At 35.2% G+C, this 26,590-nt stretch overlaps 1 protein-coding gene across 1 annotated transcript in view; it reads left to right on the forward strand.

The window, feature by feature from the left end:
* Nucleotides 1–26,590, forward strand: part of FAP1 (Chalcone-flavanone isomerase family protein) — a 62,415-nt gene that overhangs the window by 32,923 nt on the left and 2,902 nt on the right. The window lies entirely within an intron of this gene.

A 26,590-nucleotide genomic window follows, 5' to 3' on the forward strand; every position in this document is an offset into this window, starting at 1 on the left:
CTTTGAGATTCAAATTCTTCTTTAATGATCTCTCCATCTATTAATGTTTCTATGTTATTTGGCTTTCCTCATTTTGTGTACCTATGTCCCAGTTCCCAATTTTCCTTGTCCTTAAAACCGGATCCTTTTCTTTGGAGTTTTGTCCTTCTTCCCATGTAGTGTTTTGTTGAGAAGCTAAAGTCTTTTTCCCCAATTTCCTTTCCAAGGGGTTGGTTTTGTGATCTTGAAGGTATGTTGTTGGGTTCATTCTTTTCCTCAATTGATGTGGTTTCCAACCTCAGGCCTTTTGAATTGCATCTTGAAGAGACGGGTGGTCAAAAGAACTTACTAAATCACAAATTGACTTCGACAGTCCTTCAAGTAGGTATGCCAGCCTTTTCTCCATAATCCTAGGTACCATGATTGAGTTCTTTTGAATTTTGGGTACGTAGTCCTCTACAAATCCTTGTTTTAATTGTGTTTCTTCAAAATGCCTTTCAAGGCATTTTTCGTCAAATTAATTTATGAGCCTTTGCATGAATTCAACATAGGTTGTTACATTTTGGTACCTTTGAGTAATCAAACCATTGTGCCACCAATCGTGTGCAACCTGTTCCAAATGTAGATTGCAGATTTGATGACATCTTCAATCATGGGACTGACAGATAGATATGCATCCAATTGTTGGATCCATGAATGCATGATAACTTTCTTTGACCCATCAAAGTTGGGGAGAGTCATTTTACTTACTTTATGACATAAGTCTTTATTAGATTGATCCCTTTCTCTTCTAGGATTACATCTTGTCCCAACCGCACATGTAACATATATATATATTATAACAACACAACAAGTGCATAACATAGAAACAAATGCATAAGCAAATATTCAAAACAGCAATGATGGTTTCATGGTTGTGCACAGACAGAAGTCTTCAGATAGTTCCAAGGGTTCCAAGACAACCCAAACACACTCAGAATGGAGTATACATGTTCTCAAGAATTACCTAGCAGCTTTAGTATTTTATTCTGTGTCGTGTGGTGTCACAAAACACTCACCAACACCTCCTCCACCAAGCCAGGGAGCACACATACTCCTCTTGGCTCACAAGCCTCCATCTCAGGGTGGCCTATTTGATGAAAGATAGGTCAAGTCTTCACCTCATGTGAACTCAAAAAGTTGATGGGCCTTCGCAACCATTTCTAGCCAATTTCAATCAAATTGACTGTGGAATATGTCACATGCTTATAAAAGTAGAGATTCAATAATTTAACAAGAGGCAATACTCAGATTGGTAAAACAATGCAAGTACTCACAAATTATCACTAGATAAATTCTGCAAGGAATTCATTATTCTGTCCTTAAACTCATATCCTACACAAACTTGCTAATTCAAGGTTGATAGTCATAAATCAGATTTGTGCTTTTATTTTCTGTATCCTGATCTCCTACCAAATGTCTAGTACAGATCAGATTATTTGTTTTACTTTTCGTATATCTTCCTTCTCATTCAATTGTGATCTTTTTGGATGAATTGATCTTTCTTTTGTATCTGCCATCAGGAGATGGTCAGATCTTTTCATAGTGTCCATTACCTTTGCAAAGGACACATCCTTCTATGATTAAAGTGCTGTATATATATGTTCAAGGTGGGTCAATTAAGCATTCTCGACTGATCCAGTTGATCCTCTTAAATGAATGGGTGCTATGTAAAGGTGGTTGTTGATATCCTTAGTTTAGTTGGTCCTGTTGATGTGAGTTTTATTCCACTACGACATGCAGAATCAAATACTTGGTATTCTAGCATGAAACACCAAATCTATTTTAGCATGAAACACCAAATCTCCAACTCTCTCTTGAATTAAGGATGTTCATGTGCTAAACAATGTAGATAAATTGTGTGATCAAATGAGACAGCCTCAAAGTTCCTTCTTCATTGCAGACTTTCACTTAGTTTTAATGATGTGATATGTTGGTTATCACAAAGTGGCATACACTATTAATTCAATGGATATCAACTTGACTTTAACTTCTTCAATCACTTCCAACCAAACAACTTGAAAAGTAAAGAGTTTAGAAAACTATTCGATTCCTAGAGTGTAAGAAATTGTGGATGTCTTTGTAACTCTACTAGACTTAGTATAGCCTTCTACATCAACCAAGCGAGTGCAATCTCCTAAGGTAAATGTAAGATTTTAAAAATATCACCTTTCCATTAAACACAATCCATTGATGCATATCAATGTGCACGCAATAATTGAAGTTAAGTTCACAAGTATGTCATTCAACCACACAAGGAAAATCTATAATCGACAAGTAGCTAGTGGTTTAGTCTAAGTGAGTTCACCAAAGAAACATCCAAAATGTCTTCCATTCAACTAAACACCATGTCTAATCTAATCTAATTGAGGAATTGAAGAAATCATGCAACACACCGAAGCAACACAAGTAATCCACCATGAACAATTACATCGATAGCATTATGGCAACAATTTTAACAAGTCTCCTACTACCCTATTCTCTAGTTAATGAGTTACAAATTGGAAGGCCTTGGCCTTTTGTAGTTGTTCAATTACAATGAAGGGACAAGGCAATTCAAGATCACTAATTAGGTTTGTCATACTATCATCCAATTGTAGGAAAGCACCACATTGTGGGCTAGTAAGAAAATTACAATGCTTTTATGAGCCACTGAGAAAATGGATAAGGTAGAGGTACACTTGGCATAAGGTAGTTGATTGTGCTTGGACATGTGTAACTGATTTTTTTTTGATTGGCTGAAGGTGCCACCTCAACATTCCTATCTCATAGGCTTGATCAATTTTTAAGATATCTCTTGATACTCAACATTGTCAAGCCTTCAATTGTGATGACATATTCCCAAATTTCTTCATCTTCTCAAATTTTTTCCATCTTTCTTCTTGGAAATTCTCTCATTTCCTTGATTTGAGCTTGATTGTACTTGCAATCTTGATGTCTCTTTTGATGCCTTGACCTTGATCTTCTTGGAGTGATGAAGTCTTTAATGTAGATGGATCTTTCAAAGTGAACTTGGATTCTAGAGGCAATTCAAGTTGGTGACGATCTCTTTCACTTGTAGACATTGATTGTTTTTCGAATTCCACTTTGATCTTGGTCTTGGATTAAGATCCTTTATTTTAGCCTTCATTCTTGAATTAACTTGCTTGCCTTGGATCCTCGAACTTGTTCTTGCAGCATCCATTTTTTCTCTCCTTGTTTGAAGTCTTGAATTTGGCCTTGCCATTGTCTCCATGCTTTGCAAGCCTCTCCATTTTTGTAGATCACCTTGCAAAAACAAAGGGGAAATTTTATCAAGCGCACAAAATTGATGTATAAACGAAATGAAGAAAATCTGAAATCTTGCACGATATGAGATTACATCTAAACTTTCTTTAAATTAACCATTTTACATCAAAACAAGGATGCAAAATGCATTTTGATCATGAATTTTGATATAGAATGGTCTCAACTTCTGATTTTCTCTAAGTTCTAGGTTTAATTGAGCCCGATGCTTATGTATCTGCCTAGATTTTGCTTTTCTCCAACACTTAAGATTTCTGGGAAGATTAGTGAATTTGCTTTCTAAACAACCCAAAATCATTTTTCTTGATTGTAAAGCTGCTGTCCAAAAAAAGAAGTTGCTGCCTAGAAGAGGGAATTATGCTCAGACGGAGAAATAAATTTCTCTCTCCTCTTATATAGGTGATTTCAAAAGTGAAGAGGCATGTCCCTTATCTTGGCCGATTTGCCTCATTTGGACCAATAAAATCATTTTTATTTAATTCTTCTGATTATCCACGCACGCCAACTTGTTCAAGGCTGAAAACCAAGTTTTATACACCCAATTATGTGTAAAGCGTACTCTTCTTGTCTCCCACCAATCTATGATTTTGCTATCAAGATTCAATTGTGTAGTTTTCGAGTCAAACTCATTGACCCATGTTTCATGAGTAGTGGTTCACAAGAACCCATCTCTCATTAGAATGAATGGAACACTTAGAACTCATTGCATCTAGGTGATGCTCATAGAGGTGAAGCATCGAGACTTCCCAGGAGGTCAACAATCCTAGTACTACTTATCAATATCTCCTAGTTTATTAATTGACGAGCTTAAGGGGCTCTCTTATGAATGGTATAGAAGGTACAACACTTTTGAAGGTTTTGCAAATGGGGTTGCTCTCAGTGTGGGTTTAACCATGGAGGAAACTTCGTAGTTAAGCACGCTCAAGATGGAGTAGTACTGGGATGGGTGACCTCTTGGGAAGTCTATGTGCTTCACCTCTATGAGCATCACCTAGATGCAATGAGTATTAAGTGTTCCATTCATTCTCATGGGAGATGGGTACTTGTGAACTACTACTCATTAAATATGGGTCAATGAGTTTGACTCAAAAAATACACAGTTGAATCTTGATGGCAATATAATGAATTGACTTTTTGTTGAAAATATCTCCTACTTATACCACCGATCTTATTTTTAAGCCTGATTAAGTTGGGCAGAAATCGGAATGCCCTTAGGATTAAGAATCTTGACTAGGGGTGGAATCCACCACTTTGTTGGGATTAATTCAAGGTTTGTTCATGAGTTCAAATCGCCCTCTCATCTTCGCTTAATTTATCCAAACCTCTACCAAGGATTGGTCTTCATTTTATTCTGTGTAATCTGCATTTGAGACATTCTTGAAGTCATATTGGTCTGCATTTTGCTCATTCTTTGCTCAAAGTTTCATTCTTGTTCATCAAGCTAACCACCATTTCTACTTGTCACTTCATTTTCTGCAATTTTGGATGATTGGGAGTTCAGGATATACTTAAAACAAAATATGGCAGAAATTTCATGTATGTTGGGATTAAGAATCCCAAGAGGACAGTTTCCACCTCTCCCTTGAGATTGTTCCTTTGTCTTTCTAAATTCACAAGTGTATCATTCTGTTCTTGATTTTTATTGGACCACCTCATGGTTTTGAAATCATTGTTGTGTCTTGAATCATCAACTCAACCCATGTTTAGATTACCCCCTTTCGCTGCTCTAAACTGGGAGGCCAAAATCTACCTTGCATTGGGACTGGGAATCCTTACTAGGGGGTGGATTCTGCCCCCAAGTCAGGTTTATTCCACTTTCTCTTAGTTTCACTCTGCTAATTCTGCCTTCCTCTTCTTACATTTCACCATTCCACATGACTTTGAAGGGCCATTTTAATGCTTTGTCCAATCTGATTTGATACCTTGGTTGACTGAAATACATTCCAAGTTTTGATTTTTTTCGTCCTCACTTTTCTTTGAACCAAATCACTTTCATTCAAGATTTCATTTGACTCTCATCTCCCATCCTCAATTTTTATCATTTTATCGTTTTGGAGTGGAAGTTCATCATTGAAACACCTCTAGGCATGGGTGAAGATTTGGGGGTTGTTGAGATCTTTACAAGGACAAGAGAGGCATAAATTTGGGGTCTCTCGAGATTGAGAATCTTGAGAGGTGGCTGGGTTATGACCTAGTGTCATGATTTTTCATTCTGTAAGTTTAACTCCAAATCTTACAAGTCAAGTTCTTCAGCTCAAAGGGCAAAATGATTTATATAACATTTAAGTATAAGTTATATTGAGTTATATTTTATATAAATACTGTTAGTTAGGATGTTTGAAATATGCTTTAGGTTGATAGGAGTTATAATAAAGATATTAGATATTTTTAGTTTCTAAAAAAAATCCAGACTTCAGCCAAATTTCAGAATTCAACACATCTCCAATACTGTTATTCCGCACAACTTTTCCTGACTTTCTAAGATCAAAATGAAACTAGAATAGGGATTCTCTAAAGATTCTGACTCATTTTATCACAGATCCACTGATTCAAACTTACCTCCTTGACTAGCTTGGCCCAACTATCATTCACACTCTTGATAGACTTGATTATCCATTTGGAAAAGTTGCTCAAACTAGGGATAACTTTAAGAAACCCCCCTTTGTAAAAAACTATGAAACTTTGGCGAATCCAACATTATTTCCAGAGGGGGGGGGGTGGGGTAATTTATTTTCTATTGGTGAATTTTTTTTCCAAAGTCGGAAAAAATTTAATCATATTGGCGATTTTTTTTCCAATCCTATTGAATTTCTATAAAATGTTGGGAAATCTTTCATTATTGAAGAAAATCAAAGCTAATAAGCCACAGGCGCATAAGTACACACACCTAGAAACTATTATTCTATTATCATTATATGTAACCTAAATAATTATCGAACTTGAAGGTTAAATGAACCAAAGTTAATATTATATCGTATAACATATAAAAACCCTATTTATAACTGTTGGATGATCCTTAATCAATGGCCCAAATTCCATTTTGGGCAATTTTTTCGAAGGACACCAAGTTTTAGAGAGTTCTCGAAATAAAGACGTGTTTACAAATAATATCTATTTCAGGACAAAGGGAGAAAGGATATAAAGTTCTAAGGAAACTCTCCAGAATAGAGACATGTGTCATATGTATGTACTTAAACTCTAACCTAACTTAAATTTATACCACATAATGGTGAATATGACTATCAATATAGGCAAGCCTTAGAAATTGTAGGCAAAAATATTTAATGTACCATGTGAAAAGATTAAATTCTATTGGCGAAAACATCACTAAAAGTAAAATAATTTTGTATCATTATTGGCGATTGGTCGAATCATGGGACCCAATTTTCATAAAGTGTGGATGATACGACCACCTCGAAAGTGCAATTTTTTTTGCCAAATCTGGGGTCCCCAGTGAGTGAGATTCACCACTAAAGTAATCCTTGGCTCAAACTCATCTTCAGACTTGGAGACTTGAAAATGCTACCAAGACCACCTAAGACTACTACTCCTGCCAAAGCAAAAAGAGGCAGTCCCCATTTGCAATTGGGCGGTGGTGTGAAAACCTCATAATAGGTTTATTATTCAAATAATATTTTTATTTATCATTTCAATTTTCTTTATTTTTGGTTTGTTTTGATTCTTCAGCCGCTTAGTGTTACATCCCAAATTTTTGATCTTTTAAAATAACATTATAGCTGTTGTAATGGTTATAGTTAAAAACTCTTGGATATCTTGATCTTGTGAAATGGGAGTTATGATTAACCGAATTGATTCATGTGTAAATGACTTTTAGTTGATTATTGTTATTTCAACTAAAGATGAATGCTTATATTTTAAGATAAATGTTAGTGGTGGTTAGCGGTTGTGATAGTTATCAGTTATTGTGTTTTCTTGATATTTAAATTTAAATGGAGGAACATGTTATTATTGCGGAAATATGCATTTTTGGTTGTAGGAGCAGAGGAAGGGGGAAGCATTGCTAAATGTGATTCAAGGAACGAGACACCAATTTAGTCCATCGTTAGACCATCAGGTATGGGTTCTTACTACCTTGGTGAAGGTTTTAACGGCTAGGCAATAGAGTACACCTTGGACAGTCATGAGCTACTTGGTCGGTGCTCAGAACAAGAGAAAACATTAAACATTTGATATCATGAGAAGAACTAATACCTCTCTTATATCTTGGGATTGTGGTATGGTCAACAATTGTGTGTGTATATATATATATATATATATATATATAATGACACCATCTTTTTTGCGAACATCTATAAGTTGCACCTACATGTATATATATGTATATGTGTGAGTGGACGAGCAATATAAGAATTATACATGCTCTTAAAATTACACATGCATGTATATCTATATATCTATATATATATATATATATATATATATATATATATATCTATGTATGTATGTATATGTTTACGTACAACTATAGGTAGAATTCAATAGCATGATGACATTATATATATATAGATATTATCGATGAGCATTTGCCACCTTATCAACATCAATCTTTTAAATTTGAAATTATGAAGTTCTTGTAACCAATATCGAGCTATTTCTTGTAACCAGAAGCACATGAGGCTTTATCTTTTTCCTCGTGGCTGAAGGATATCATTCATTCATTCACTTTCTTCTTGTCACGTGATTACTTTGAACCAAAGTATCTTTCTCTTCTTTCTATCCACATTTTGGAACATATTACCATACTTGATTTGCGCTGTTGGGCCACGCTGGTGAAAGTACTATCGGGTGGAGTTGTTGCCTCAGGATCACGTCAACAGATTGAATCGTTTTCTCAGGTCATGAAACCAGTTTCACAAGTCTTTTCTTATTTCATGCTATGCCTTTTTTCAATGCAAACGTTTTTTTAAAATCACTACCGAATGAAGGAATATCATGATCACGAGCCTGGTTACATATCTGGGCTGTAACCAAGGCTCAAAAGTAGTAAGAATTTCTGATAAGCACTAGCTTTGCTTATCCTTTATTTACAACTAGTTTCTTATCTATGCATATTGGGTGCATACATGTAGGGATTGATCCAATATAGTTCCCTTAAGAGTGAATGCTCAATGATTTTTTAATGCATAATGTCATACGTTTGTATAAGGACCGTTCCATCATTTGGCATAAAATATTTATCCCACTTATACACCGGTATTTGCTTTATACTAGTTGTGATAAGAATCAGAATGGTATACACAAAATCTAATTGATAAGGATCTCATAATTACTAGCAATCTCCTAGGATGCACCCAAGACCAACAAAGTCAAGTGTAAATGGGTGAAGAGGAGAGGTATTCTTGTAAAGAAGAATGAACTATTAATCAGTGTCTAAAGTGCATGAACATTTAAAAAAGGAAAATTGTTTAGTCCAAGTCAGCTCATAAATGTCCAAAGTTTATTCAGTTGTCAAGTTGAGTGGTGGTGATCGGGCTGTTCATTTGTCCATCTAAATCCTTGGCCACGGTAGGTTAGAGGCATGCTTGCCACAATCAATCACTAGAGGTCGAGAGTGCTAGCTGACAGAGGGGAGGTTGATGGAGGAATTTCTTAGCCTTGTTTGCTGCTTTGCCGACACTTTAACACCGAAATGCTTGGATGACAGTACTATGATGCCCCAAGCCTAACTCGGGGCAGGGAGGGCCTTTCTCATAAGGGATTGTGTTGGGATATGTTATAGTGCGTGGTTGGGAGGTTAAGCCTATGTGAATGCTTCTCCTCTTCACCAGATGCCGAGGCTTGCACACCACATCAACAATTATTTCAATACATGTATAAATTCTAAATCTTTTACTTGTACATACTTTTATGTTACCTTGAAATGTATAATTGTAAATTTAGTTAAATTCATAAGTTTTTTTCAAAATGTAATCGTAGATGTTAGTTATGGAAGTTAAATTACGTGTCTTTAATAGGAAATGGATATAGTCGTTGCTTAAATTCTGATTTTATATCTTGTATAATAAATTCAGTTAACAGTTTCATTTCTGTATGATGTAATGGTTTTTCAATTACTTTATGTCATTCCGTTATGACATTTGGTTATAATCTTAGAATATGTTTTTTACTTTCAGCTTGGTAAAAATTGTATGTTACATATGGTATTAGAGCGCTAGGTTCAACTTTGAACCTTGGGCTCATCACTTAACAAAATTAGGAACAGTGAAAATACAGATTTAAATGTCGTAGGATGTGTATCTTGTATCTTGTATAATAAATTCAGTTAATAGTTTCATTTCTGTGTGATGTAATGGTTTTCCAATTACTTTATGTCATTTCGTTATGACATTCGGTTATAATCTTAGAATATGTTTTTTACTTTCAGCGTAGTAAAAATGGTATTTTACATATGGTATCAGAGCACTGGATTCAACTCTAAACCTTGGGCTCATCACTTAACAAAATTAGGAAAACTGAAAATACATAATTAAATGTAGTAGGATGTATATCCGAAAGACTCCCCACAAGAAAACCCGACATCCCATATTCTTTTATTTGGTAAAGAACATGCCAAAGTATGATTATTCCTATTCATCCATATCGCGGGATGATGAAACCCTAGCATAGGCCATGCAACGAATGAAGAAGGAAAGGGTTAGATGGAATACTTCTAAGAAGGCAATACTAGGGGACAAACTTATCAAGGCACGGAACACCTGACAAACTGATCCTTGCATGATTTTTAGTAAAACTTGGATAGTGCGAGATAAGTGCCAGATTGAAACTGAACGAAAAACTTGTGAATAGGGTACTTGAACATTTAAATTAATATTTCCTTTTGTAGTATCCTCAAAAGAGGAGATTATTTGTAAATAAAAATTGTTACAGATGTAACTGGCAAATTAATGGATCTAATAAAATGAGCAATTAGTAAAATCTTATGGTCTTGTATTTTTCTTTGAACAAGCATATACACGTCTCAGTATGAACATGATATTGATTTAAGAAATTTATTTACATCTCAGGGGCTTTTAAAATGGGAAACATGAATAGCAACGAGAACACCGTAGACAATGAAGTGAACAATGAAGTCAACCCATAGATTCCCTCGGATCTGTTGCTTCAGGTTTTGCAAGACACACAAATGAAGCTGGAAAACATGGAGAAGAAAATGAATGACCTGGCAGCCCAAATAAGACAAGGTCATGAGGAAATGCAGTCCTCGCCTCCACCTAGAACTGAACATGAAAATTATGGCCACAACAAGAAAAGTGCTCAAGTCTCGCCCACACAAACTGAGAAACAGAGGAAACTAGAAATAGTTAGCGACTTGTCCTCAGATATTAAAAAGACCAAACCATCTAGGTTCTTTGGCTCCAAATCTGAAGAAGACATAGAAGCCTGGTTAACGGAGATGGAGTAGTACTTTGAAATCAAGTTCCGAGACCTCCAAGGCAGTATGGGGAATATAACACCTTTGAGGTGAAGTAGCTACTTGGTGGGGAAACACTAAGATAGAACCTAGCATCAAGACAACTAAGGTTACATGGGATAAGGTTGTATCTATCTTTAAGAACTGATGGTTATCTCAAACTTTCTACGTCTAGAAACTATTAGACTTTCAAAACCTTAAACAAGGGGATATCTTGGTACACAAGTACTGGGAGAAGTTCACTCGATTACTGAAGTATGTACCCCTGTATCAACAAGACAAGAACTTGAAGGTTAGGAAGTTCATTATGTGATTGAACAATAGGATTGGGGGGGGGGGGGGGCAGTGGATGTTCTCTCGCCTCGCACTGTGAGAGAAGTCCTCAAGAGAGCTGTCTGCCAAGAATACAAAGTAAAAAGAGACGACGTTCATTATGGGTTTTAACAATAGAATCGGAGGGGGGGCAGTGGATGTTCTCGCTCCTCACACTATGGAAGAAGCCCTCAAGAGAGTTGTCTGCCAAGAACGCTAAGTAAAAAGGGACGACTTTATCCGGGATAACGAGAGGAAAACTAGCTGGAACACGGAAGGATCATATTCAAGGTTTCACAAAAAGCAATTTAAGAACTTCAAGCGCAATAAACCAGAGCCTAGAGGAAATGGTGGTAAAGAATTCAAGGTTAATTCCAACACAATAGGGAGCAGTAAGGGGAATGAAACGAAAGGACCACTGTTAGGATGTTTTACTTGTGGTGGGGATCATTATGCCAACAAGTGCCCTAGCAAGCCAAATACCAATTAGCCACCTTGATCCCCACTACCGCTGCAGTAGACCGTCTACCATTAGAGGATTCATGCAACACTGGACAATCGACAAGTAGAACAACTAGGCCCAATAGAAACTCTGGGTAAGATCTACGGAAACCTTATTTCTATATTAATTGATACAAGGGCAAAAAAATGTTTGATATCCCCAAAGTTATTGAGTAGATTTCCTAGAAGAACTAGTTTTTTGGCAAACCTATGGACTCTTGAGTATGCAAACTAGTCAAGGGCTAGGGTAGAGCAGTGTCTGTTTGAGGCTTGGGTGGACTTACCAAATCTTTCAACAAAACTGAATTTGTATGTAGCACCTCTTGGGTCTTATGATATCATGGGTATAAACTGGCTTAGTGAACATAAGGCTAAGGTCGATTGCCTCGCCAAGACAGTAGAATGTTTAGATGACCAAGGCAACCTTGTTACCATCAAAGGAATTAAGCATGAGGTCAAATCACACAAGATATCGGCCATGTAGCTTAAAAGATGCAGAAGGAAAGGGTGTGAAATATTCACGGTAAAAAATGAAGACTTGAGAGAACCTGTAGTTATTACTTATGGAGATGACTACATCTTCAAAGATGAAGAAATTAGAGAGAAATTGAGGGAATCCTTTGAGGAGAAGTATCCATATCTCAAGAAGTTTCAGGATGTGTTTCCAAAAGAACTCCCTGTATTACCTCCATTTATAATATTTGATTTTACCATAGATTTGGTATCTAGGGCAGAGCCTATATCCAGAGCACCTTATCGAATGACCACTACTGAGTTAATGAAGCAACAAGTGTGACTACAAGATTTATTAGATAAGAAACTTATTTGACCTAGTGTCTCACCTTGGGGAGCTACAGTGTTGTTTGTCAGGAAGAAGGTTGGGACCATGAGACTGTGTATAGACAATAGGATGCTTAACAAGGTTACCATTAAGAATAGGTATCCACTTCCTAGAATTGATGACTTATTTGATCAAATGAGAGGTGCAATTGTATTTTCTAAGATCGAACCGAGGTCTGGTGTCATGAGCCAAGATTAATGTATTTCTTCTTTATCAAACATATGTTGTATTTGTTTAATTATTAAAGTTAATATATTCAATACATTATCATAATAGCACTATTGTTGAATTATATCAATCAATCATACAATGATAATTCCTAGTATTAATGTTGAATTAATGATCACCGAATAAAAATGTTGATCATTCATCTTTATAATTATATTACAGATATATTACTCATTCCAAAATACAATAATTAAATAAAAGCTTTAAAATACATTAACCTTTACCATTACTATAAATTATAAATATTTCAATAAAATAAAACAAACCTAAACCTAAACCTAATTAACCACATAACATTCAATAACAATGGAAAAACACCTTATATTGTGGGCACGATTTTTCATCATGTCTGCTCAAAATAATATTAATTAGGGTTAGGTCAAATTCGAAATGGACAGGGAGAAAGAACAGTGAATTCGAGTAATAAAGAAGAGTGGACTCTACATTCACGTGAAGATCTGCACACGTATTCAAACTATCATCCGGCGCCCAAGGATTGACCCAAGACCCAAACTATCATCCGGGGACTGTCATGACCCAAGATTAATGTATTTCTTCTTTATCAAACATATGCTGTATTTGTTTAATTATTAAAGTTAATATCTTCAATACATTATCATAATAACACTATTGTTGAATTATATCAATCAATAACATACAATGATAATTCATAGTATTAATGTTGAATTAATGATCATCGAATAAAAATGTTGATCATTCATCTTTATAATTATATTACAGATATATTACTCATTCCAAAATACAATAATTAAATAAAAGCTTTAAAATACATTAACCTTTACCATTACTATAAATTATAAATATTTCAATAAAATAAAACAAACCTAAACCTAAACCTAAACCTAATTAACCACATAACATTCAATAACAATGGAAAAACATCTTATATTGTGGGCACGACTTTTCATCACGTCTGCTCAAAATAATATTAATTAGGGTTAGGTCAAATTTGAAATGGACAGGGAGAAAGAATAGTGAATTCGAGTAATAAAGAAGAGTGGACTCTACATTCACGTGAAAATCTGCACACATATTCAAGCTATCATCCGGCGCCAAAGGACTGACCGTCCCTGCGTCACGGCTCTGATAACCTTTGCGTTCCAAGAGTATAGTCGTACGGGTCAAGCAGTGCTAACGTTACCTTGCATAAGAGCTGACGTCGGGTGCAACAGGTGTGATTACCATCAACTTTCATTCTACTCCGGATTAATGCATTTTCATATAGTTTGATATTAATTCGTGGATAAAGGTATCGGTATTGGATTACATTTGGAATTCCATTAATGATGATTCTATGATATGAGTTATGTTAATTGCTTAATTTGTTCAATTCAATATAGTTACGAAATGATTAATGAATTATATAAGCAATTCATATGAGTAAAACATTAAAGTGATATTGGAAATGTCGATACATGCTATAAGTGAATATGTATATATAAATGAATATATATAAGTGAATATGTATATATAAATGAATATATATATGTGTGTGTGTGTGTGTGTGTGTGTGTGTGTGTGTGTGTGTGTATACATATGTATATATGTGTATATATATATATGTATATGTCTATATGTATATGATGATATATACATTAGAATAGATGTAAAGGTATGACATAAATAAATATTGCATTAAAAGAACACTGGTATATTATATTAAGATGTGAGTTATAATAATTATCGAATCAAAGGATATATGTATATATATACTAGTATAGATGTTAAACATAAATAATGTTGATTTAAGGAAAACACGCATAGCATTTTAAAATATAGCAATTAGAATACATTCCAACTATAGTATAGAGAGTCTATCTCTCGTCCGAATTACGAAATCTTAAGATAGGGGGTTGGTGGAGGGAGAGGCGGAGTAAATTCGGGCACATGATGGATATCCTCCAAGGAATCGCTTGTAGCCTGTTTCACGCGCCCTTTGCACCGTAAATCTACCATCTCAAGATGATCGTAACAAGGAGAGAGAGTTGTTTGTGTACTATAAGACATAGTAATGGGACATATTCAACCTAGTTCTAGTCCTTTTGCATCACCGGTGGTACTTGTGAAAAAGAAGGATGGGACAATGAGGATGTGTATAGATTATTGAGCACTAAATAAGAAAACTATTAAAAATCGCTATCCCATTCCTAGGGTGGATGAACTCATAGATGAACTTCATGGAGCAGCGTATTTTTCTAAGATTGATTTACGATCGGGGTACCACCAAATCAGAATGAGGAAGGAGGATGTTCCCAAGACAACATTTAGATGCCATTATGGGCATTTCGAGTTTCTAGTTCTACCCTTTGGCCTCACCAATGCCCCAACCACCTTCCAATCATGCATGAATCATATCTTCCAGAAACAACTCTGGAAATTTCTCCTTATTTTCATTGACGACCTTCTTATCTATAGTAGGTCATGGTCAGAACACCTCCAACACATTGAAGAAGTCCTAAGCATATTAGAATTTGAATCCTTATTTGCAAAAGCATCAAAATGTGAATTTGGGTTAGAAGAAATTCTCTATGTGGGTCATAAAATCAGTGCCAAGGGTGTAAGCATGGATGAAGAAAAAGTTAAAGGGAATGGCCAAAACCTAAAACCCTAACTCAACTTAGGGGATTCTTGGGCTTATGTAGCTACTACCAACGATTTGTGAAGATTTTTTCCAAGTTAGCATCTCTGTTAATAGACTTAACAAAAAAGGGAAATTTTGGATGGAATGAGGCAGCGCAGGAAGCTTTTGAAGAGTTAAAGGAAAAAATGAGCTCTTGCCTAGGCTTAGCTGTTCCAGATTTTACACAACCTTTTGAATTACAGTGTGATGCTTCTGGTGAAGGAATTGGGGTAGTACTAATGCAAAGCAAACACCCTATTGCTTTCGAGAGCCGGAAACTTTCAAAGATAGAAAGGCACTACTCAATAAATGATAAAGAAATGTTGGCTATCATGCATGCATTGGCAAAATTCAGACAATACCTAGTATGTGGAAGGTTTAATATTAAGATGGACCATAATAGCTTAAGGTTCTTCATGAATCAAAAAGACCTTAATGATCGCTAGCGGAAATGGGTAAGTAAAATCCAATCATATAATTTTGATATTGAGTACATCAAGGGAACCCATAATGTGGTAGCAGATGCTTTATCTCGGTAAGGCCAATTGAATACCCTTACTAGTATCACGGGCGATTGGAAAAATGAAATTGTTGCAGAATATGCTAAAGATCCAAGAACTAATGAGATCATGGAGGGAAATATACCCAATGATGAATTCAAAATCATTGAAGAACTCATACTATACAGGGGAAGAATATTACTTGCAGCAAATTCCAAAGTTAAAGGAAAAATTATGAAGGAATATCATGACAACCCTCTATTTGGACACACTGGATTCTACAAGACTTACAAGAAGATAAGGGAGAGGTACACTTGGAAGGGCCAAAAGGACATTATGAAATATGTCCAAGAATGTATGACATGACAAAAGAATAAGTCTGAACAGAACTACCCAGCCAGTTTATTACAACCATTACCCATCCCAAACCAAAAGTGGGAAAGCGTTCCATGGATTTCATTACAAGATTACCAAAGGTGCAAGAAAGAGATTCCATCCTTGAAGCAGTAGATAGATTGACCAAATATGCACATTTCTTTCCCATATCCATTCATTATAAGGCACCACAAATAGCAGAGTTATTCTTCAAAGAAATTTTTAGACTACACGGGTTGCCAAAGAATATTATTAGTGACAGGGATAGCAAGTTTCTCAGCTTATTTTGGAAAGAACTTTTTCGGTTAGCAGGAACTGAGTTAACTCCTAGCACCAGTTATCATCCCCAAACGGATGGACAAATCGAAATTGTTAACAAATGGATAGAAGGTTATCTCAGAAACTATGTGAGAGGACAACAAAATGCATGGATCAAATGGTTATACATAGGAGAATACTGCTATAATAACACCCATCACATGTCAATTGGGATGAGTCCATTTAAAGCATTATATGGATATGAGGCCACTACATTTGGAGATCTGATCATTCAAGAGAGCAAGGTGCCAGGAGCCAAGGATTTCATCCAACAAAGCATTGATAATATGAAAACTCTCAAGGATAATCTCCACCATGGTCAAAACCAACTGAAGATATATGTTGATCGAAAGTGAGTGGAAAGGTCGTTCCAAGTTGGAGATTTGTTATTCTTAAGACTACAACCCTACAAACAATCTTCACTCAATGTCAGCAGAGCAGAAAAATTAAAACCACGTTTCTATGGACCATACTGGATCCTAAGAAGGATAGGAGAAGTAGCCTACGAGATAGAATTACCCGAGAATAGTAGGATTCATAATATCTTTCATGTATCCAGACTTAAGAAAGTCCTTGGGAAACATATAAACCTTTGTGTTGATTTGTCACCACTAGACAATGAAGGAAAGCTCATCTTGGAGCCTGAGATTATTCTTGAAAGGCATGACAGGAGATTGAGGAACAGGACTATTCCAGAATACTTGGTGAAATGGAAAAATCTCCCCAGGGAAGATGTGACATGGGTAGGAGAAGAAGTCATTTCTCACTCGACATTGCTTGGGGACAAGCAAATTCAGGAAGGGGGGACTGTCATGACCCAAGATTAATGTATTTCTTATTTATCAAACATATGCTGTATTTGTTTAATTATTAAAGTTAATATCTTCAATACATTATCATAATAACACTATTGTTGAATTATATCAATCAATAACATACAATGATAATTCATAGTATTAATGTTGAATTAATGATCACCGAATAAAAATGTTGATCATTCATCTTTATAATTATATTACAGATATATTACTCATTCCAAAATACAATAATTAAATAAAAGCTTTAAAATACATTAACCTTTACCATTACTATAAATTATAAATATTTCAATAAAATAAAACAAACCTAAACCTAAACCTAAACCTAATTAACCACATAACATTCAATAACAATGGAAAAACATCTTATATTGTGGGCACGACTTTTCATCACGTCTGCTCAAAATAATATTAATTAGGGTTAGGTCAAATTTGAAATGGACAGGGAGAAAGAATAGTGAATTCGAGTAATAAAGAAGAGTGGACTCTACATTCATGTGAAAATCTGCACACGTATTCAAGCTATCATCCGGCGCCAAAGGACTGACCGTCCCTGCGTCACGGCTTTGATAACCTCTGCGTTCCAAGAGTACAGCCGTACGGGTCAAGCAGTGCTAACGTTACCCTGCGCAAGAGCTGATGTTGGGTGCAACAGGTGTGATTACCATCAACTTTCATTCTACTCCGGATTAATGCATTTTCATAGAGTTTGATATTAATTCATGGATAAAGGTGTCGGTATTGGATTACATTTGGAATTCCATTAATGATGATTCTATGCTATGAGTTATGTTAATTGTTTAATTTGTTCAATTCAATATAGTTACGAAATGATTAATGAATTATATAAGCAATTCATATGAGTAAAACATTAAAGTGATATTGGAAATGTTGATACATGCTATAAGTGAATATGTATATATAAATGAATATATATGTATATATATACACATGTATATATGTATATATACACATGTATATATGTATATATATATTTATATGTCTATATATATGATGATATATACATCAGAATAGATTGAAAGGTATGACATAAATAAATATTGCATTAAAAGAACACTGATATATTATATTAAGATGTGAGTTATAATAATTATTGAATCAAAGGATATATGTATATATATACCAGTATAGATGTTAAACATAAATAATGTTGATTTAAGGAAAACATGCATAACATTTTAAAATATGGCAATTAGAATACATTCCAACTATAGTATAGAGAGACTATCTCTTGTCCGAATTACGAAATCTTAAGATAGGGAGTTGGTCGAGTAAATTCGGGCACATGACGGATATCCTCCAAGGAATCGCTTGTAGCCCGTTTCACGTGCCCTCTGCACCGTAAATCTACCATCTCAAGATGATCGTAACAAGGAGAGAGAAAGTTGTTTGTGTACTATAAGAAGAAATCTTCCAAATGAACTAAGTTAATTAAATTAAATGCTCATCTCCTCAAACACTTTGTTAACAATGATGGTCATAGGTTTGCTAAATGTTAGATTATTCCCTAACTTATGCCCAAATTTTGAATTTTAGGTCAAAGGGTTAAAAAGGGGACATCACATCTGGATATCATCAGCTCCACATTAGAGACGAAGACATTCACAAGACTGCTTTCAGAACTAGATATGGACATTTCGAATATAGTGTACTACCATTCAGATTGACTAATGTTCCGACAACTTTCATGAATCTTATGAATAACATTTTTAAAGATTGACTAGATAAATTTGTGTTGGTTTTATCGACGACATTCTCATATACTCTCAAAATGAGGAGGAACATCAAAAGCATTTAGAGATAGTCTTACAATGGTTACGAGAACATAAACTGTATGGAAAATTATCCAAATGTTCATTCTTTCAAAAGGAGATCCAGTACTTGGGGCACATTATATCAGCTCAAGGGATAGCCGTAGACCCCACTAAGATCAAGGCAATCAAAGATTGGCCTGTATCTAGGAACGTGGCAGAGGTAAGAAGTTTTATGGGTCTAGCCGGATTTTATAGAAAACTTGTCAGCGATTTCTCTAGGATAGCTTAACCCATCATCTCACTTCAAAGAAAAGTGAAGAAGTTCATTTGGACTGAAAAGTGTCAAGTAGCTTTTGAATACTTGAAGGAGAAGTTAACTACGCCCTGATACTAGAGTACCTGATCCCCGAGGCCAATTTATGGTTATAATGGATGCATCCAGGGAAGGGTTAGGAGGTGTATTGATGCAAGAAGATCAAGTTATTGCCTATGAATCTAGGAAGCTGGAAAATTATGAACAAAATTACACTCCACATGATCTGGAATTAGCAGCCATTGTTCATGCCCTCTAGATGTGGAAGCACTATTTGATAGGAAAATCCTTTGAGCTCCAATCAGATCATCATGGCTTGAAATATATATTTACACAGCCTAACCTTAATGCTTGATAAAGGAGATGGCTGGAATTTCTAGCAGATCATGACCTTGACATCAACCACATTAAGGGTAAGGAAAACAAGGTAGTAGATGCTTTAAGCCGGTGAAGGCATGTGTCAACTATGGTAGCCATAACTATTGGGCTTAGGGAGCAAGTATTGCAACACCTAACCAGAGATGATTTCTATAGTTAGTCAGCCAAGAACTTATTAGAGACCCTCAAAATCCCAGGTATGAAGATTATAAATTAGAAGAGGATGGATTGTTGAGATGCAAAGGTAGGATTTATATATACCCAAGGCTCCGAAAATTCGAAGAACGATTTTAGAAGAATTCCACACAGCTCCATATTTTGGACATCTTGGGGTGACCAAGATGATGACATATATAAAACCCTTGTATTTTTGGAAGGGAATGAAAAGAGAAATAACAGATCATGTAGCTGGATGCCTCGAATGTTAGAGAGTTAAGGTAGAGCACCGTTACCCAGCAGGTTTACTACACTCGAACGGGGTTCCCAATGGAAGTGGCAGATAATTACCACGGATTTCATTCAAGGGTTACCCATGACCTAGAATAGACACAACACCATCTTAGTAGTGGTAGATAGATTTACCAAAGTGGCTCACTTCATACCAAGTAACTTAAGAGATGGAACACTTGAGATTGCTCACAAGTTTGTTCGAGAAATTTTCAGATTTCATGGAATTCCAAAAAAGATTATATCCGACAAGGATGCTGGGATAACATACAGGATTTGGCAAACTCTATTTTCAGCCTTGGGAACCAAGCTAAATATTAGTTCCGCTTACCATCCGGAAATTGATGGTTAGACTGAGAGAGTAAATAAGGTTTTGAAGGATCTTCTAAGAGTGTTCTGTATGGATCGACAATACCAGTGGGAAAGCTATCTTCCTTTGGTGGAATTTGCTGATAATAATTCATATCAATTCACTATCAAGATGACACCTTTTGAGGCTCTCTATGGTTGTAAATGTAGGACTCCTGTAAGTTGGACAAAATTATTGTTGCACTAGAAATGTTAATAGAGATGGAAGAATAGGTAGTTCAGATCCGTCAAAGGCTGAAAGAGGCAAATGACAAACATAAGAGTTATGTAGATACTAAGAGAATACCTAGAGAGTTCTTGGTGGGAGAAAAGGTTCTATTAAAGGTAAAGCCACAAAAGAGTACTATCAAGTTTGGAAAGAATGCCAAACTGGCCCCAAGATACATGGGACCCTTTGAGGTGTTAGAAGTTATAAACCCGGTAGCCTAATGGGTTGCACTACCTCCAGCCCTTGCCAAGATGGATGATGTATTCCATGTATCATATCTTAAGAAGTATGTCACCCATCATGAGCATGTAATTGATTGGAATCGTTTGCAGGTACGAGACCTAGGGGTGGTGGAAATGGAGCCGCTCAAAATACTTAGGTGTGTAAGCTCCACTTATGAAATCAAGACATAACTTGGTGCAAGGTTCAGCGGGACCAATATATTGAGGAAAATGCCATTTGGGAAGATTATAATGAGATCTTTCAAAAATTTCCCCATCTCTTCTCCAAGATGGGAGCATAATTTTTCTTGTGACTATTATTTAAAAAAAAAACAAAAAACTATGCTATGTTTACTTAAGTAGAATTTTGTTTTCCTTTTTGTAAAGCTCATCGAGGACGATGAAACACAAGGGGGAGGATATGTTAGTTACATCCCAATTTTTTGATCTTGTAAAATAATATTATAGTCGTTTTATAAACTCTCAGATATCATGATATTGTGAAATTGAAGTTATGATTAACTGAATTGATTCATGTGTAAATGACTTGTTAGTTGATTATTGTTATTTCAACTAATAATGAATGCTTATAGTTTAAGATAAATGTTAGTGGTGGTTAGCCGTTGTGATCATTATTAGTTATTGTGTTTACTTGATATTTCAATTTAAATGGAGGAATATATTATTGTGGAAATATGTATTTTTGGTTGTAGGAGAAAACGAAGGGGGGAAACATTGCTAAACATGATTCAAGGAATGGGGCACCAATTTACTCTATCATTAGACCATCAGGTATGGGTTCTAACTACCACGGTGAAGGATTTAACAGTTAGGCAACATAGTACAGCGTGGACAGTCATGAGCTACTTGGTCGGTTCTTAAAACAAGAGAAAACATTAAACGTTTAATATCATGAGAAGAACCATTACCTCTCTTTTATCTTGGGACTGTGGTATGGTCAACAATATTGTGTGTGTGTGTGTGTGTGTGTGTGTGTAATGAGTCATGACACCATGTTATTTGCGAACATCTATAAGTTGCACCTACATGTATATATACATATATGCATGAGTGCACGAGCAATATAAGAATTATATGTGCTCTAAAAATTACACACGCATATATATATGTGTGTGTGTACGTATAACTATAGGTAGAATTCAATAGCATGATGATATATGTGTGTGTGTGTGTGTACATACAACTATAGGTAGAATTCAATAGCATGATGACATTATATATATATATATATATATATATATATATATATATATATATATATATATATATATATTTGTTTTAAACCATGAGAAAGTATAATCTTTATGTTTTTATTATGGCTTCATATTGATGAGCATTTGCCACCTTATCGGCATCAATCTTTTAAATTTGAAATTATGAAGTTCTTGTAACCGATATTGAGCTCTTTCTTGTAATCGAAAGCACGAGAGGCTTTATCTTTTTTCCCTGTGGCTGAAGGATCATTCATTCATTCACTTTCGTCTTGTCATGCAATTACTTTGAACCAAAGTATCTTTCTCTTCTTTCTGTCCACATTCTAGAACATATTATGATACTTTATCTGTGGTGTTGGGCCACACTGGTAAAAGTACTATCTTGTGGAGTTGTTGCCTCAGGATCACGTCAACAAATTGAATTGTTTTCCTAGGTCATGAAACCATTTTCACAAGTCTTTTCTTATTTCATGCTATGCCTTTTGTCAATGCAATCCTTTTTTAAAAATCTCTGCCGGATGAAGGAATATCGTGATCACGAGCTTGGTTATGTATTTGGGCCATAACCAAGGCTCAAAAGTAGTAAGAATTTCTGATAAGCATGAGCCCTGCTCATCCTTTATTTACGACTAGTTTCTTATCTATGCATATCGGGTGCATACCCATAGAGACTGATCCAATATAGTTCCCTTAAGGCTGAATGCTCAATGATTGTTTAATGCATAATATTGTACATTTGTATAAGGACTGTTCCATCATTTGGCATAAAGTATTAATTTGACTCATACTTTGGTATTTGCTATATATCAGTTGTGACAAGAATCAGAATGGTATACACAAGATCTGATTGATAAGGATTTCATAATTACCAACAATCTCCTAGGATGCACCCAAGACCAGTAGAGTCAAGTGTAAATGGGTGAAGAGGAGATGTATTACTGTAAAGAAGAATAAACTATTAATCAATGTCTAAAGATGAACATTTAATAAAGGAAAATTGTTTAGTCCAAGTCAGCTCATGAATGTCCAAAGTTTATTTAGTTATCAAGTCGAGCGGTGGTGATCGGGCTGTTTATTTGCCCATGTAAATCCTTGGCCAAGGTAGGTTAGAGGCATGCTTGCCACAATTGATCACTAGAGGTCAATAGTGCTAGCTGACAGAGGGAAGGTTGATGGAGGAATTCTTCAGCGTTGTTTGCTGCTTAGCTGACACTCTTATATCGGAATGCTCGGATGGTAGGACTGTGGTGGCCCAAACCTAACCTGGGGTAAGGAGGGCCTTTCTCATAAGAGATTGTGCAGGGATATGTTAAGGTTCGCGGTTGGGAGGTTAAGCCTATGTCAATGCTTCTCCTCTTCACCAAATGCCGAGACTTGCACAACGCATCGACAGTTATTTCAGTACATGTATGAATTCTGAATCTTTTACTTGTACATACTTTTATGTTACCTTGAAATGTATAATTGTAAATATATTTAAATTGATAAGTTTCTTTCAAAATGAAATTGTAGAAGTTAGTTATGGAAGCTAAATTAGTTGGCTTTCATATCAAATGGATATAGTCGTTGCTTAAATTGTGATTTTATATTTTGTATAATAAATTCAGTTAATAGTTTCAGTTCTATATGATGTATAGGTTTTTCAATTACTTTATGTCATTTTGTTATGACATTCGGTTATTATCTTAGAATATGTTCTTTACTTTCAACGTAGTAAAAATTGTACGTTACATTTAGGGATTATCACTTATTAAGGATGATTGTTGTAACATATGAATTTTCATAACCAATTTGAATCTCATATTAATCTAATTTTATAAGTAACTGATTCCAATTCACATGACAATGATTTTCTACCAACTGATTATAACTGAAAGAAACTCCTCCCAATCTAACTATCATTTTCTACCAACTGATTATAACTGAAAGAAACTCCTCCCAATCTAACTATCTTACATATTCTGCTGATTTCACGAGAAATAAAGAAATATATATGTATTGCTAACAATTTAACTACCTCTAACATATTTAACTGAAAATAAAGTGATTGCTAATTATATTAACTGAAATGCTTATATAACATAAAAATAAATGTTTACTCCATCTAGCAATTATAATATCTAACTATTCTTCTAAGGGTTAAAAGTAAAAGAGACATACAGTAATAATGAAAGAATCCATTTATCTTGTTGTCCAAGCCTCGGGATTGGTGAGAGGAGAAGCATTGACATAGGCTTAACCTCCCAACCGAGGACCATTGCTTATCCCCACACATCCTAACTTAATAGAATGTCCCTCCCTACCTCGGGGTCGGGCTTGGGATGTTCATAACCCTAGCCCTCTAAGTAATCAGGTGGTTTGAGTGTCCCAATAGTTATTCTCCAAAATAACTGAAGCGTCTGGACAAACAACAAAGATCACATTTTCGACACATTTGCCTATTTCTACTCTAGCCAAGTATTTCAAAGTTGGGTTTGTAAACCCGATCTCCACCACTCAACTTGACAACATATTTCATAATTGGAACATGCATGAGCTATTATAGTTTTTGTTTATTATTAACTTATTTTGATTCCATTCTTGTTTGTGCAGACTCTCTACACCTCCTCACCTTCTTAGGCTACCATGCCGGTGATTCCTAGGTGCTCACGAGTCATATCCACTATGTTTGCTTTACACCTCTTCACCTATAATGGCTTTATTGCCGGTGAATTCCTCGGTGTTGGATATAATTTCCATCTTTGTATGGTATAAATGAATGTAGTAAATTCTGAGCAGAATTAGTTGTTCATGGTTATCATTGCATATCCATCCCTCATGCACATGGCTGATACTCTATTATGAATAAAGAACATCAGTGACATAATAGATAGATTCAATGGACTAGAAATCTATTAATATCCACCTCGATTCAGTCTATAATAAATTGGCATCAGTATTTTGGATATTATACAAAACAAAATACACGACTGGTATAGAAATATGAAAGGAATACGGTCATGGTTCGATGGTTTAGCAATGCTTCCCCTCTCTTCAGTCTTCTTCTTGCAATCACTGAAACAAACATTCTTGCCAAGACATTAATTCAAGATATATTAATTGTTAATTCAAAACCATTGCCGATCATCTAGTGACTTTTTAGAGATTTCATTAACGTCTAAATAACTAACTCATTTTACATGATCATGGAAATATCTCATTATAAATTGATACAATGACAATAATTAACTAACTCACTTCACATGATCAAGAAGAAATAAATTGATACAACGGCTATAATTAACTAACTCACTTCATATGATCAGGAAGAAATAAATTGATGCAATGTCTATATTTAACTAACTCACTTCACATGATAATAATTCGTTAAACCGACGGCTATGATCAATTTAAAATTTGGGGCAAAAATTTGGGATGTAACAATTGTGATCTTTCCTTATCTTGGCAGGGCATGACAATGCTTAATTGCTTGTATCTTCTTTAAGCACAGTTGGATGCTTGTTATCATAAGTTTCTCAAATTCTTGATGTCTTTCTTTAGTGATTTTGTGTCTTGTTAGTTTGTTCTTTCTTAGTATTATGGGACAACTAATTTCTTTAGATAAATGGTCAGGTGAGCCCTCTATAGCACTCTATCTGCTGTTCAATAGTCTCTCAAGTGAAATGTTATGCAGTCTGATAGTGAAGCTAAGGCCTCTGTGAAGTTAACTGAGCTGCCCATAAATCCTTGGCATGATAAGGTCCTTCAGGATCATCTTAGGCCTAATCTCATTGGTAACCTTCTTTAATGGACCTTTTTGTAATTGTTTGTAGCTACCATTCTTGTTCAGAGGGTCCCTAGTATTTTCAATGCATTCGACTGTGGTACACTATCACTGTTTGACTGCCCTTGTCTTTTTCAGTACAATTTGTTCATTCTTATCATACGTTTCTTAAATGATTGGTGTTTTTCCTTGTTAATATTTCTTCTTGGTTTTTTGTCTTTCCAGTGTTATGGAACAATTAATCTCTTCAGATAAGTGGTCAGCTGGGTCCTCTGTTGCACTTCATATACCATTCATTAGTTTCTCAAAGTAAATTGCTTTACAGGGTGATGGCAAAACTAAGGTCTCTATGAAGTTTAACAAAGGAAGAATCCCTTGAGTTACATGGAGGAGAGGTGACTACATTGTCTGCACCATTTTAACAAAGTTATCATAAGTAACCATGTCATTCCTTTCTACATTATTATCTCTTGGTTATGTTCTAAGCTATTTCCATACATATTTACGTCCACATTAGTGGTACTAATTATTACTAGTATTGGACAATGAATTTATCATAGTATCGGCCACCAAGGTTGGAAACAATCTTTGTTATTTGCATAATTAAAAGTT

This window comes from Cupressus sempervirens, chromosome 4 (assembly GCF_028749045.1).
Source record: "Cupressus sempervirens isolate cs-2001-9-10 chromosome 4, ASM2874904v1, whole genome shotgun sequence".
NCBI classification, from domain to species: domain Eukaryota; kingdom Viridiplantae; phylum Streptophyta; class Pinopsida; order Cupressales; family Cupressaceae; genus Cupressus; species Cupressus sempervirens.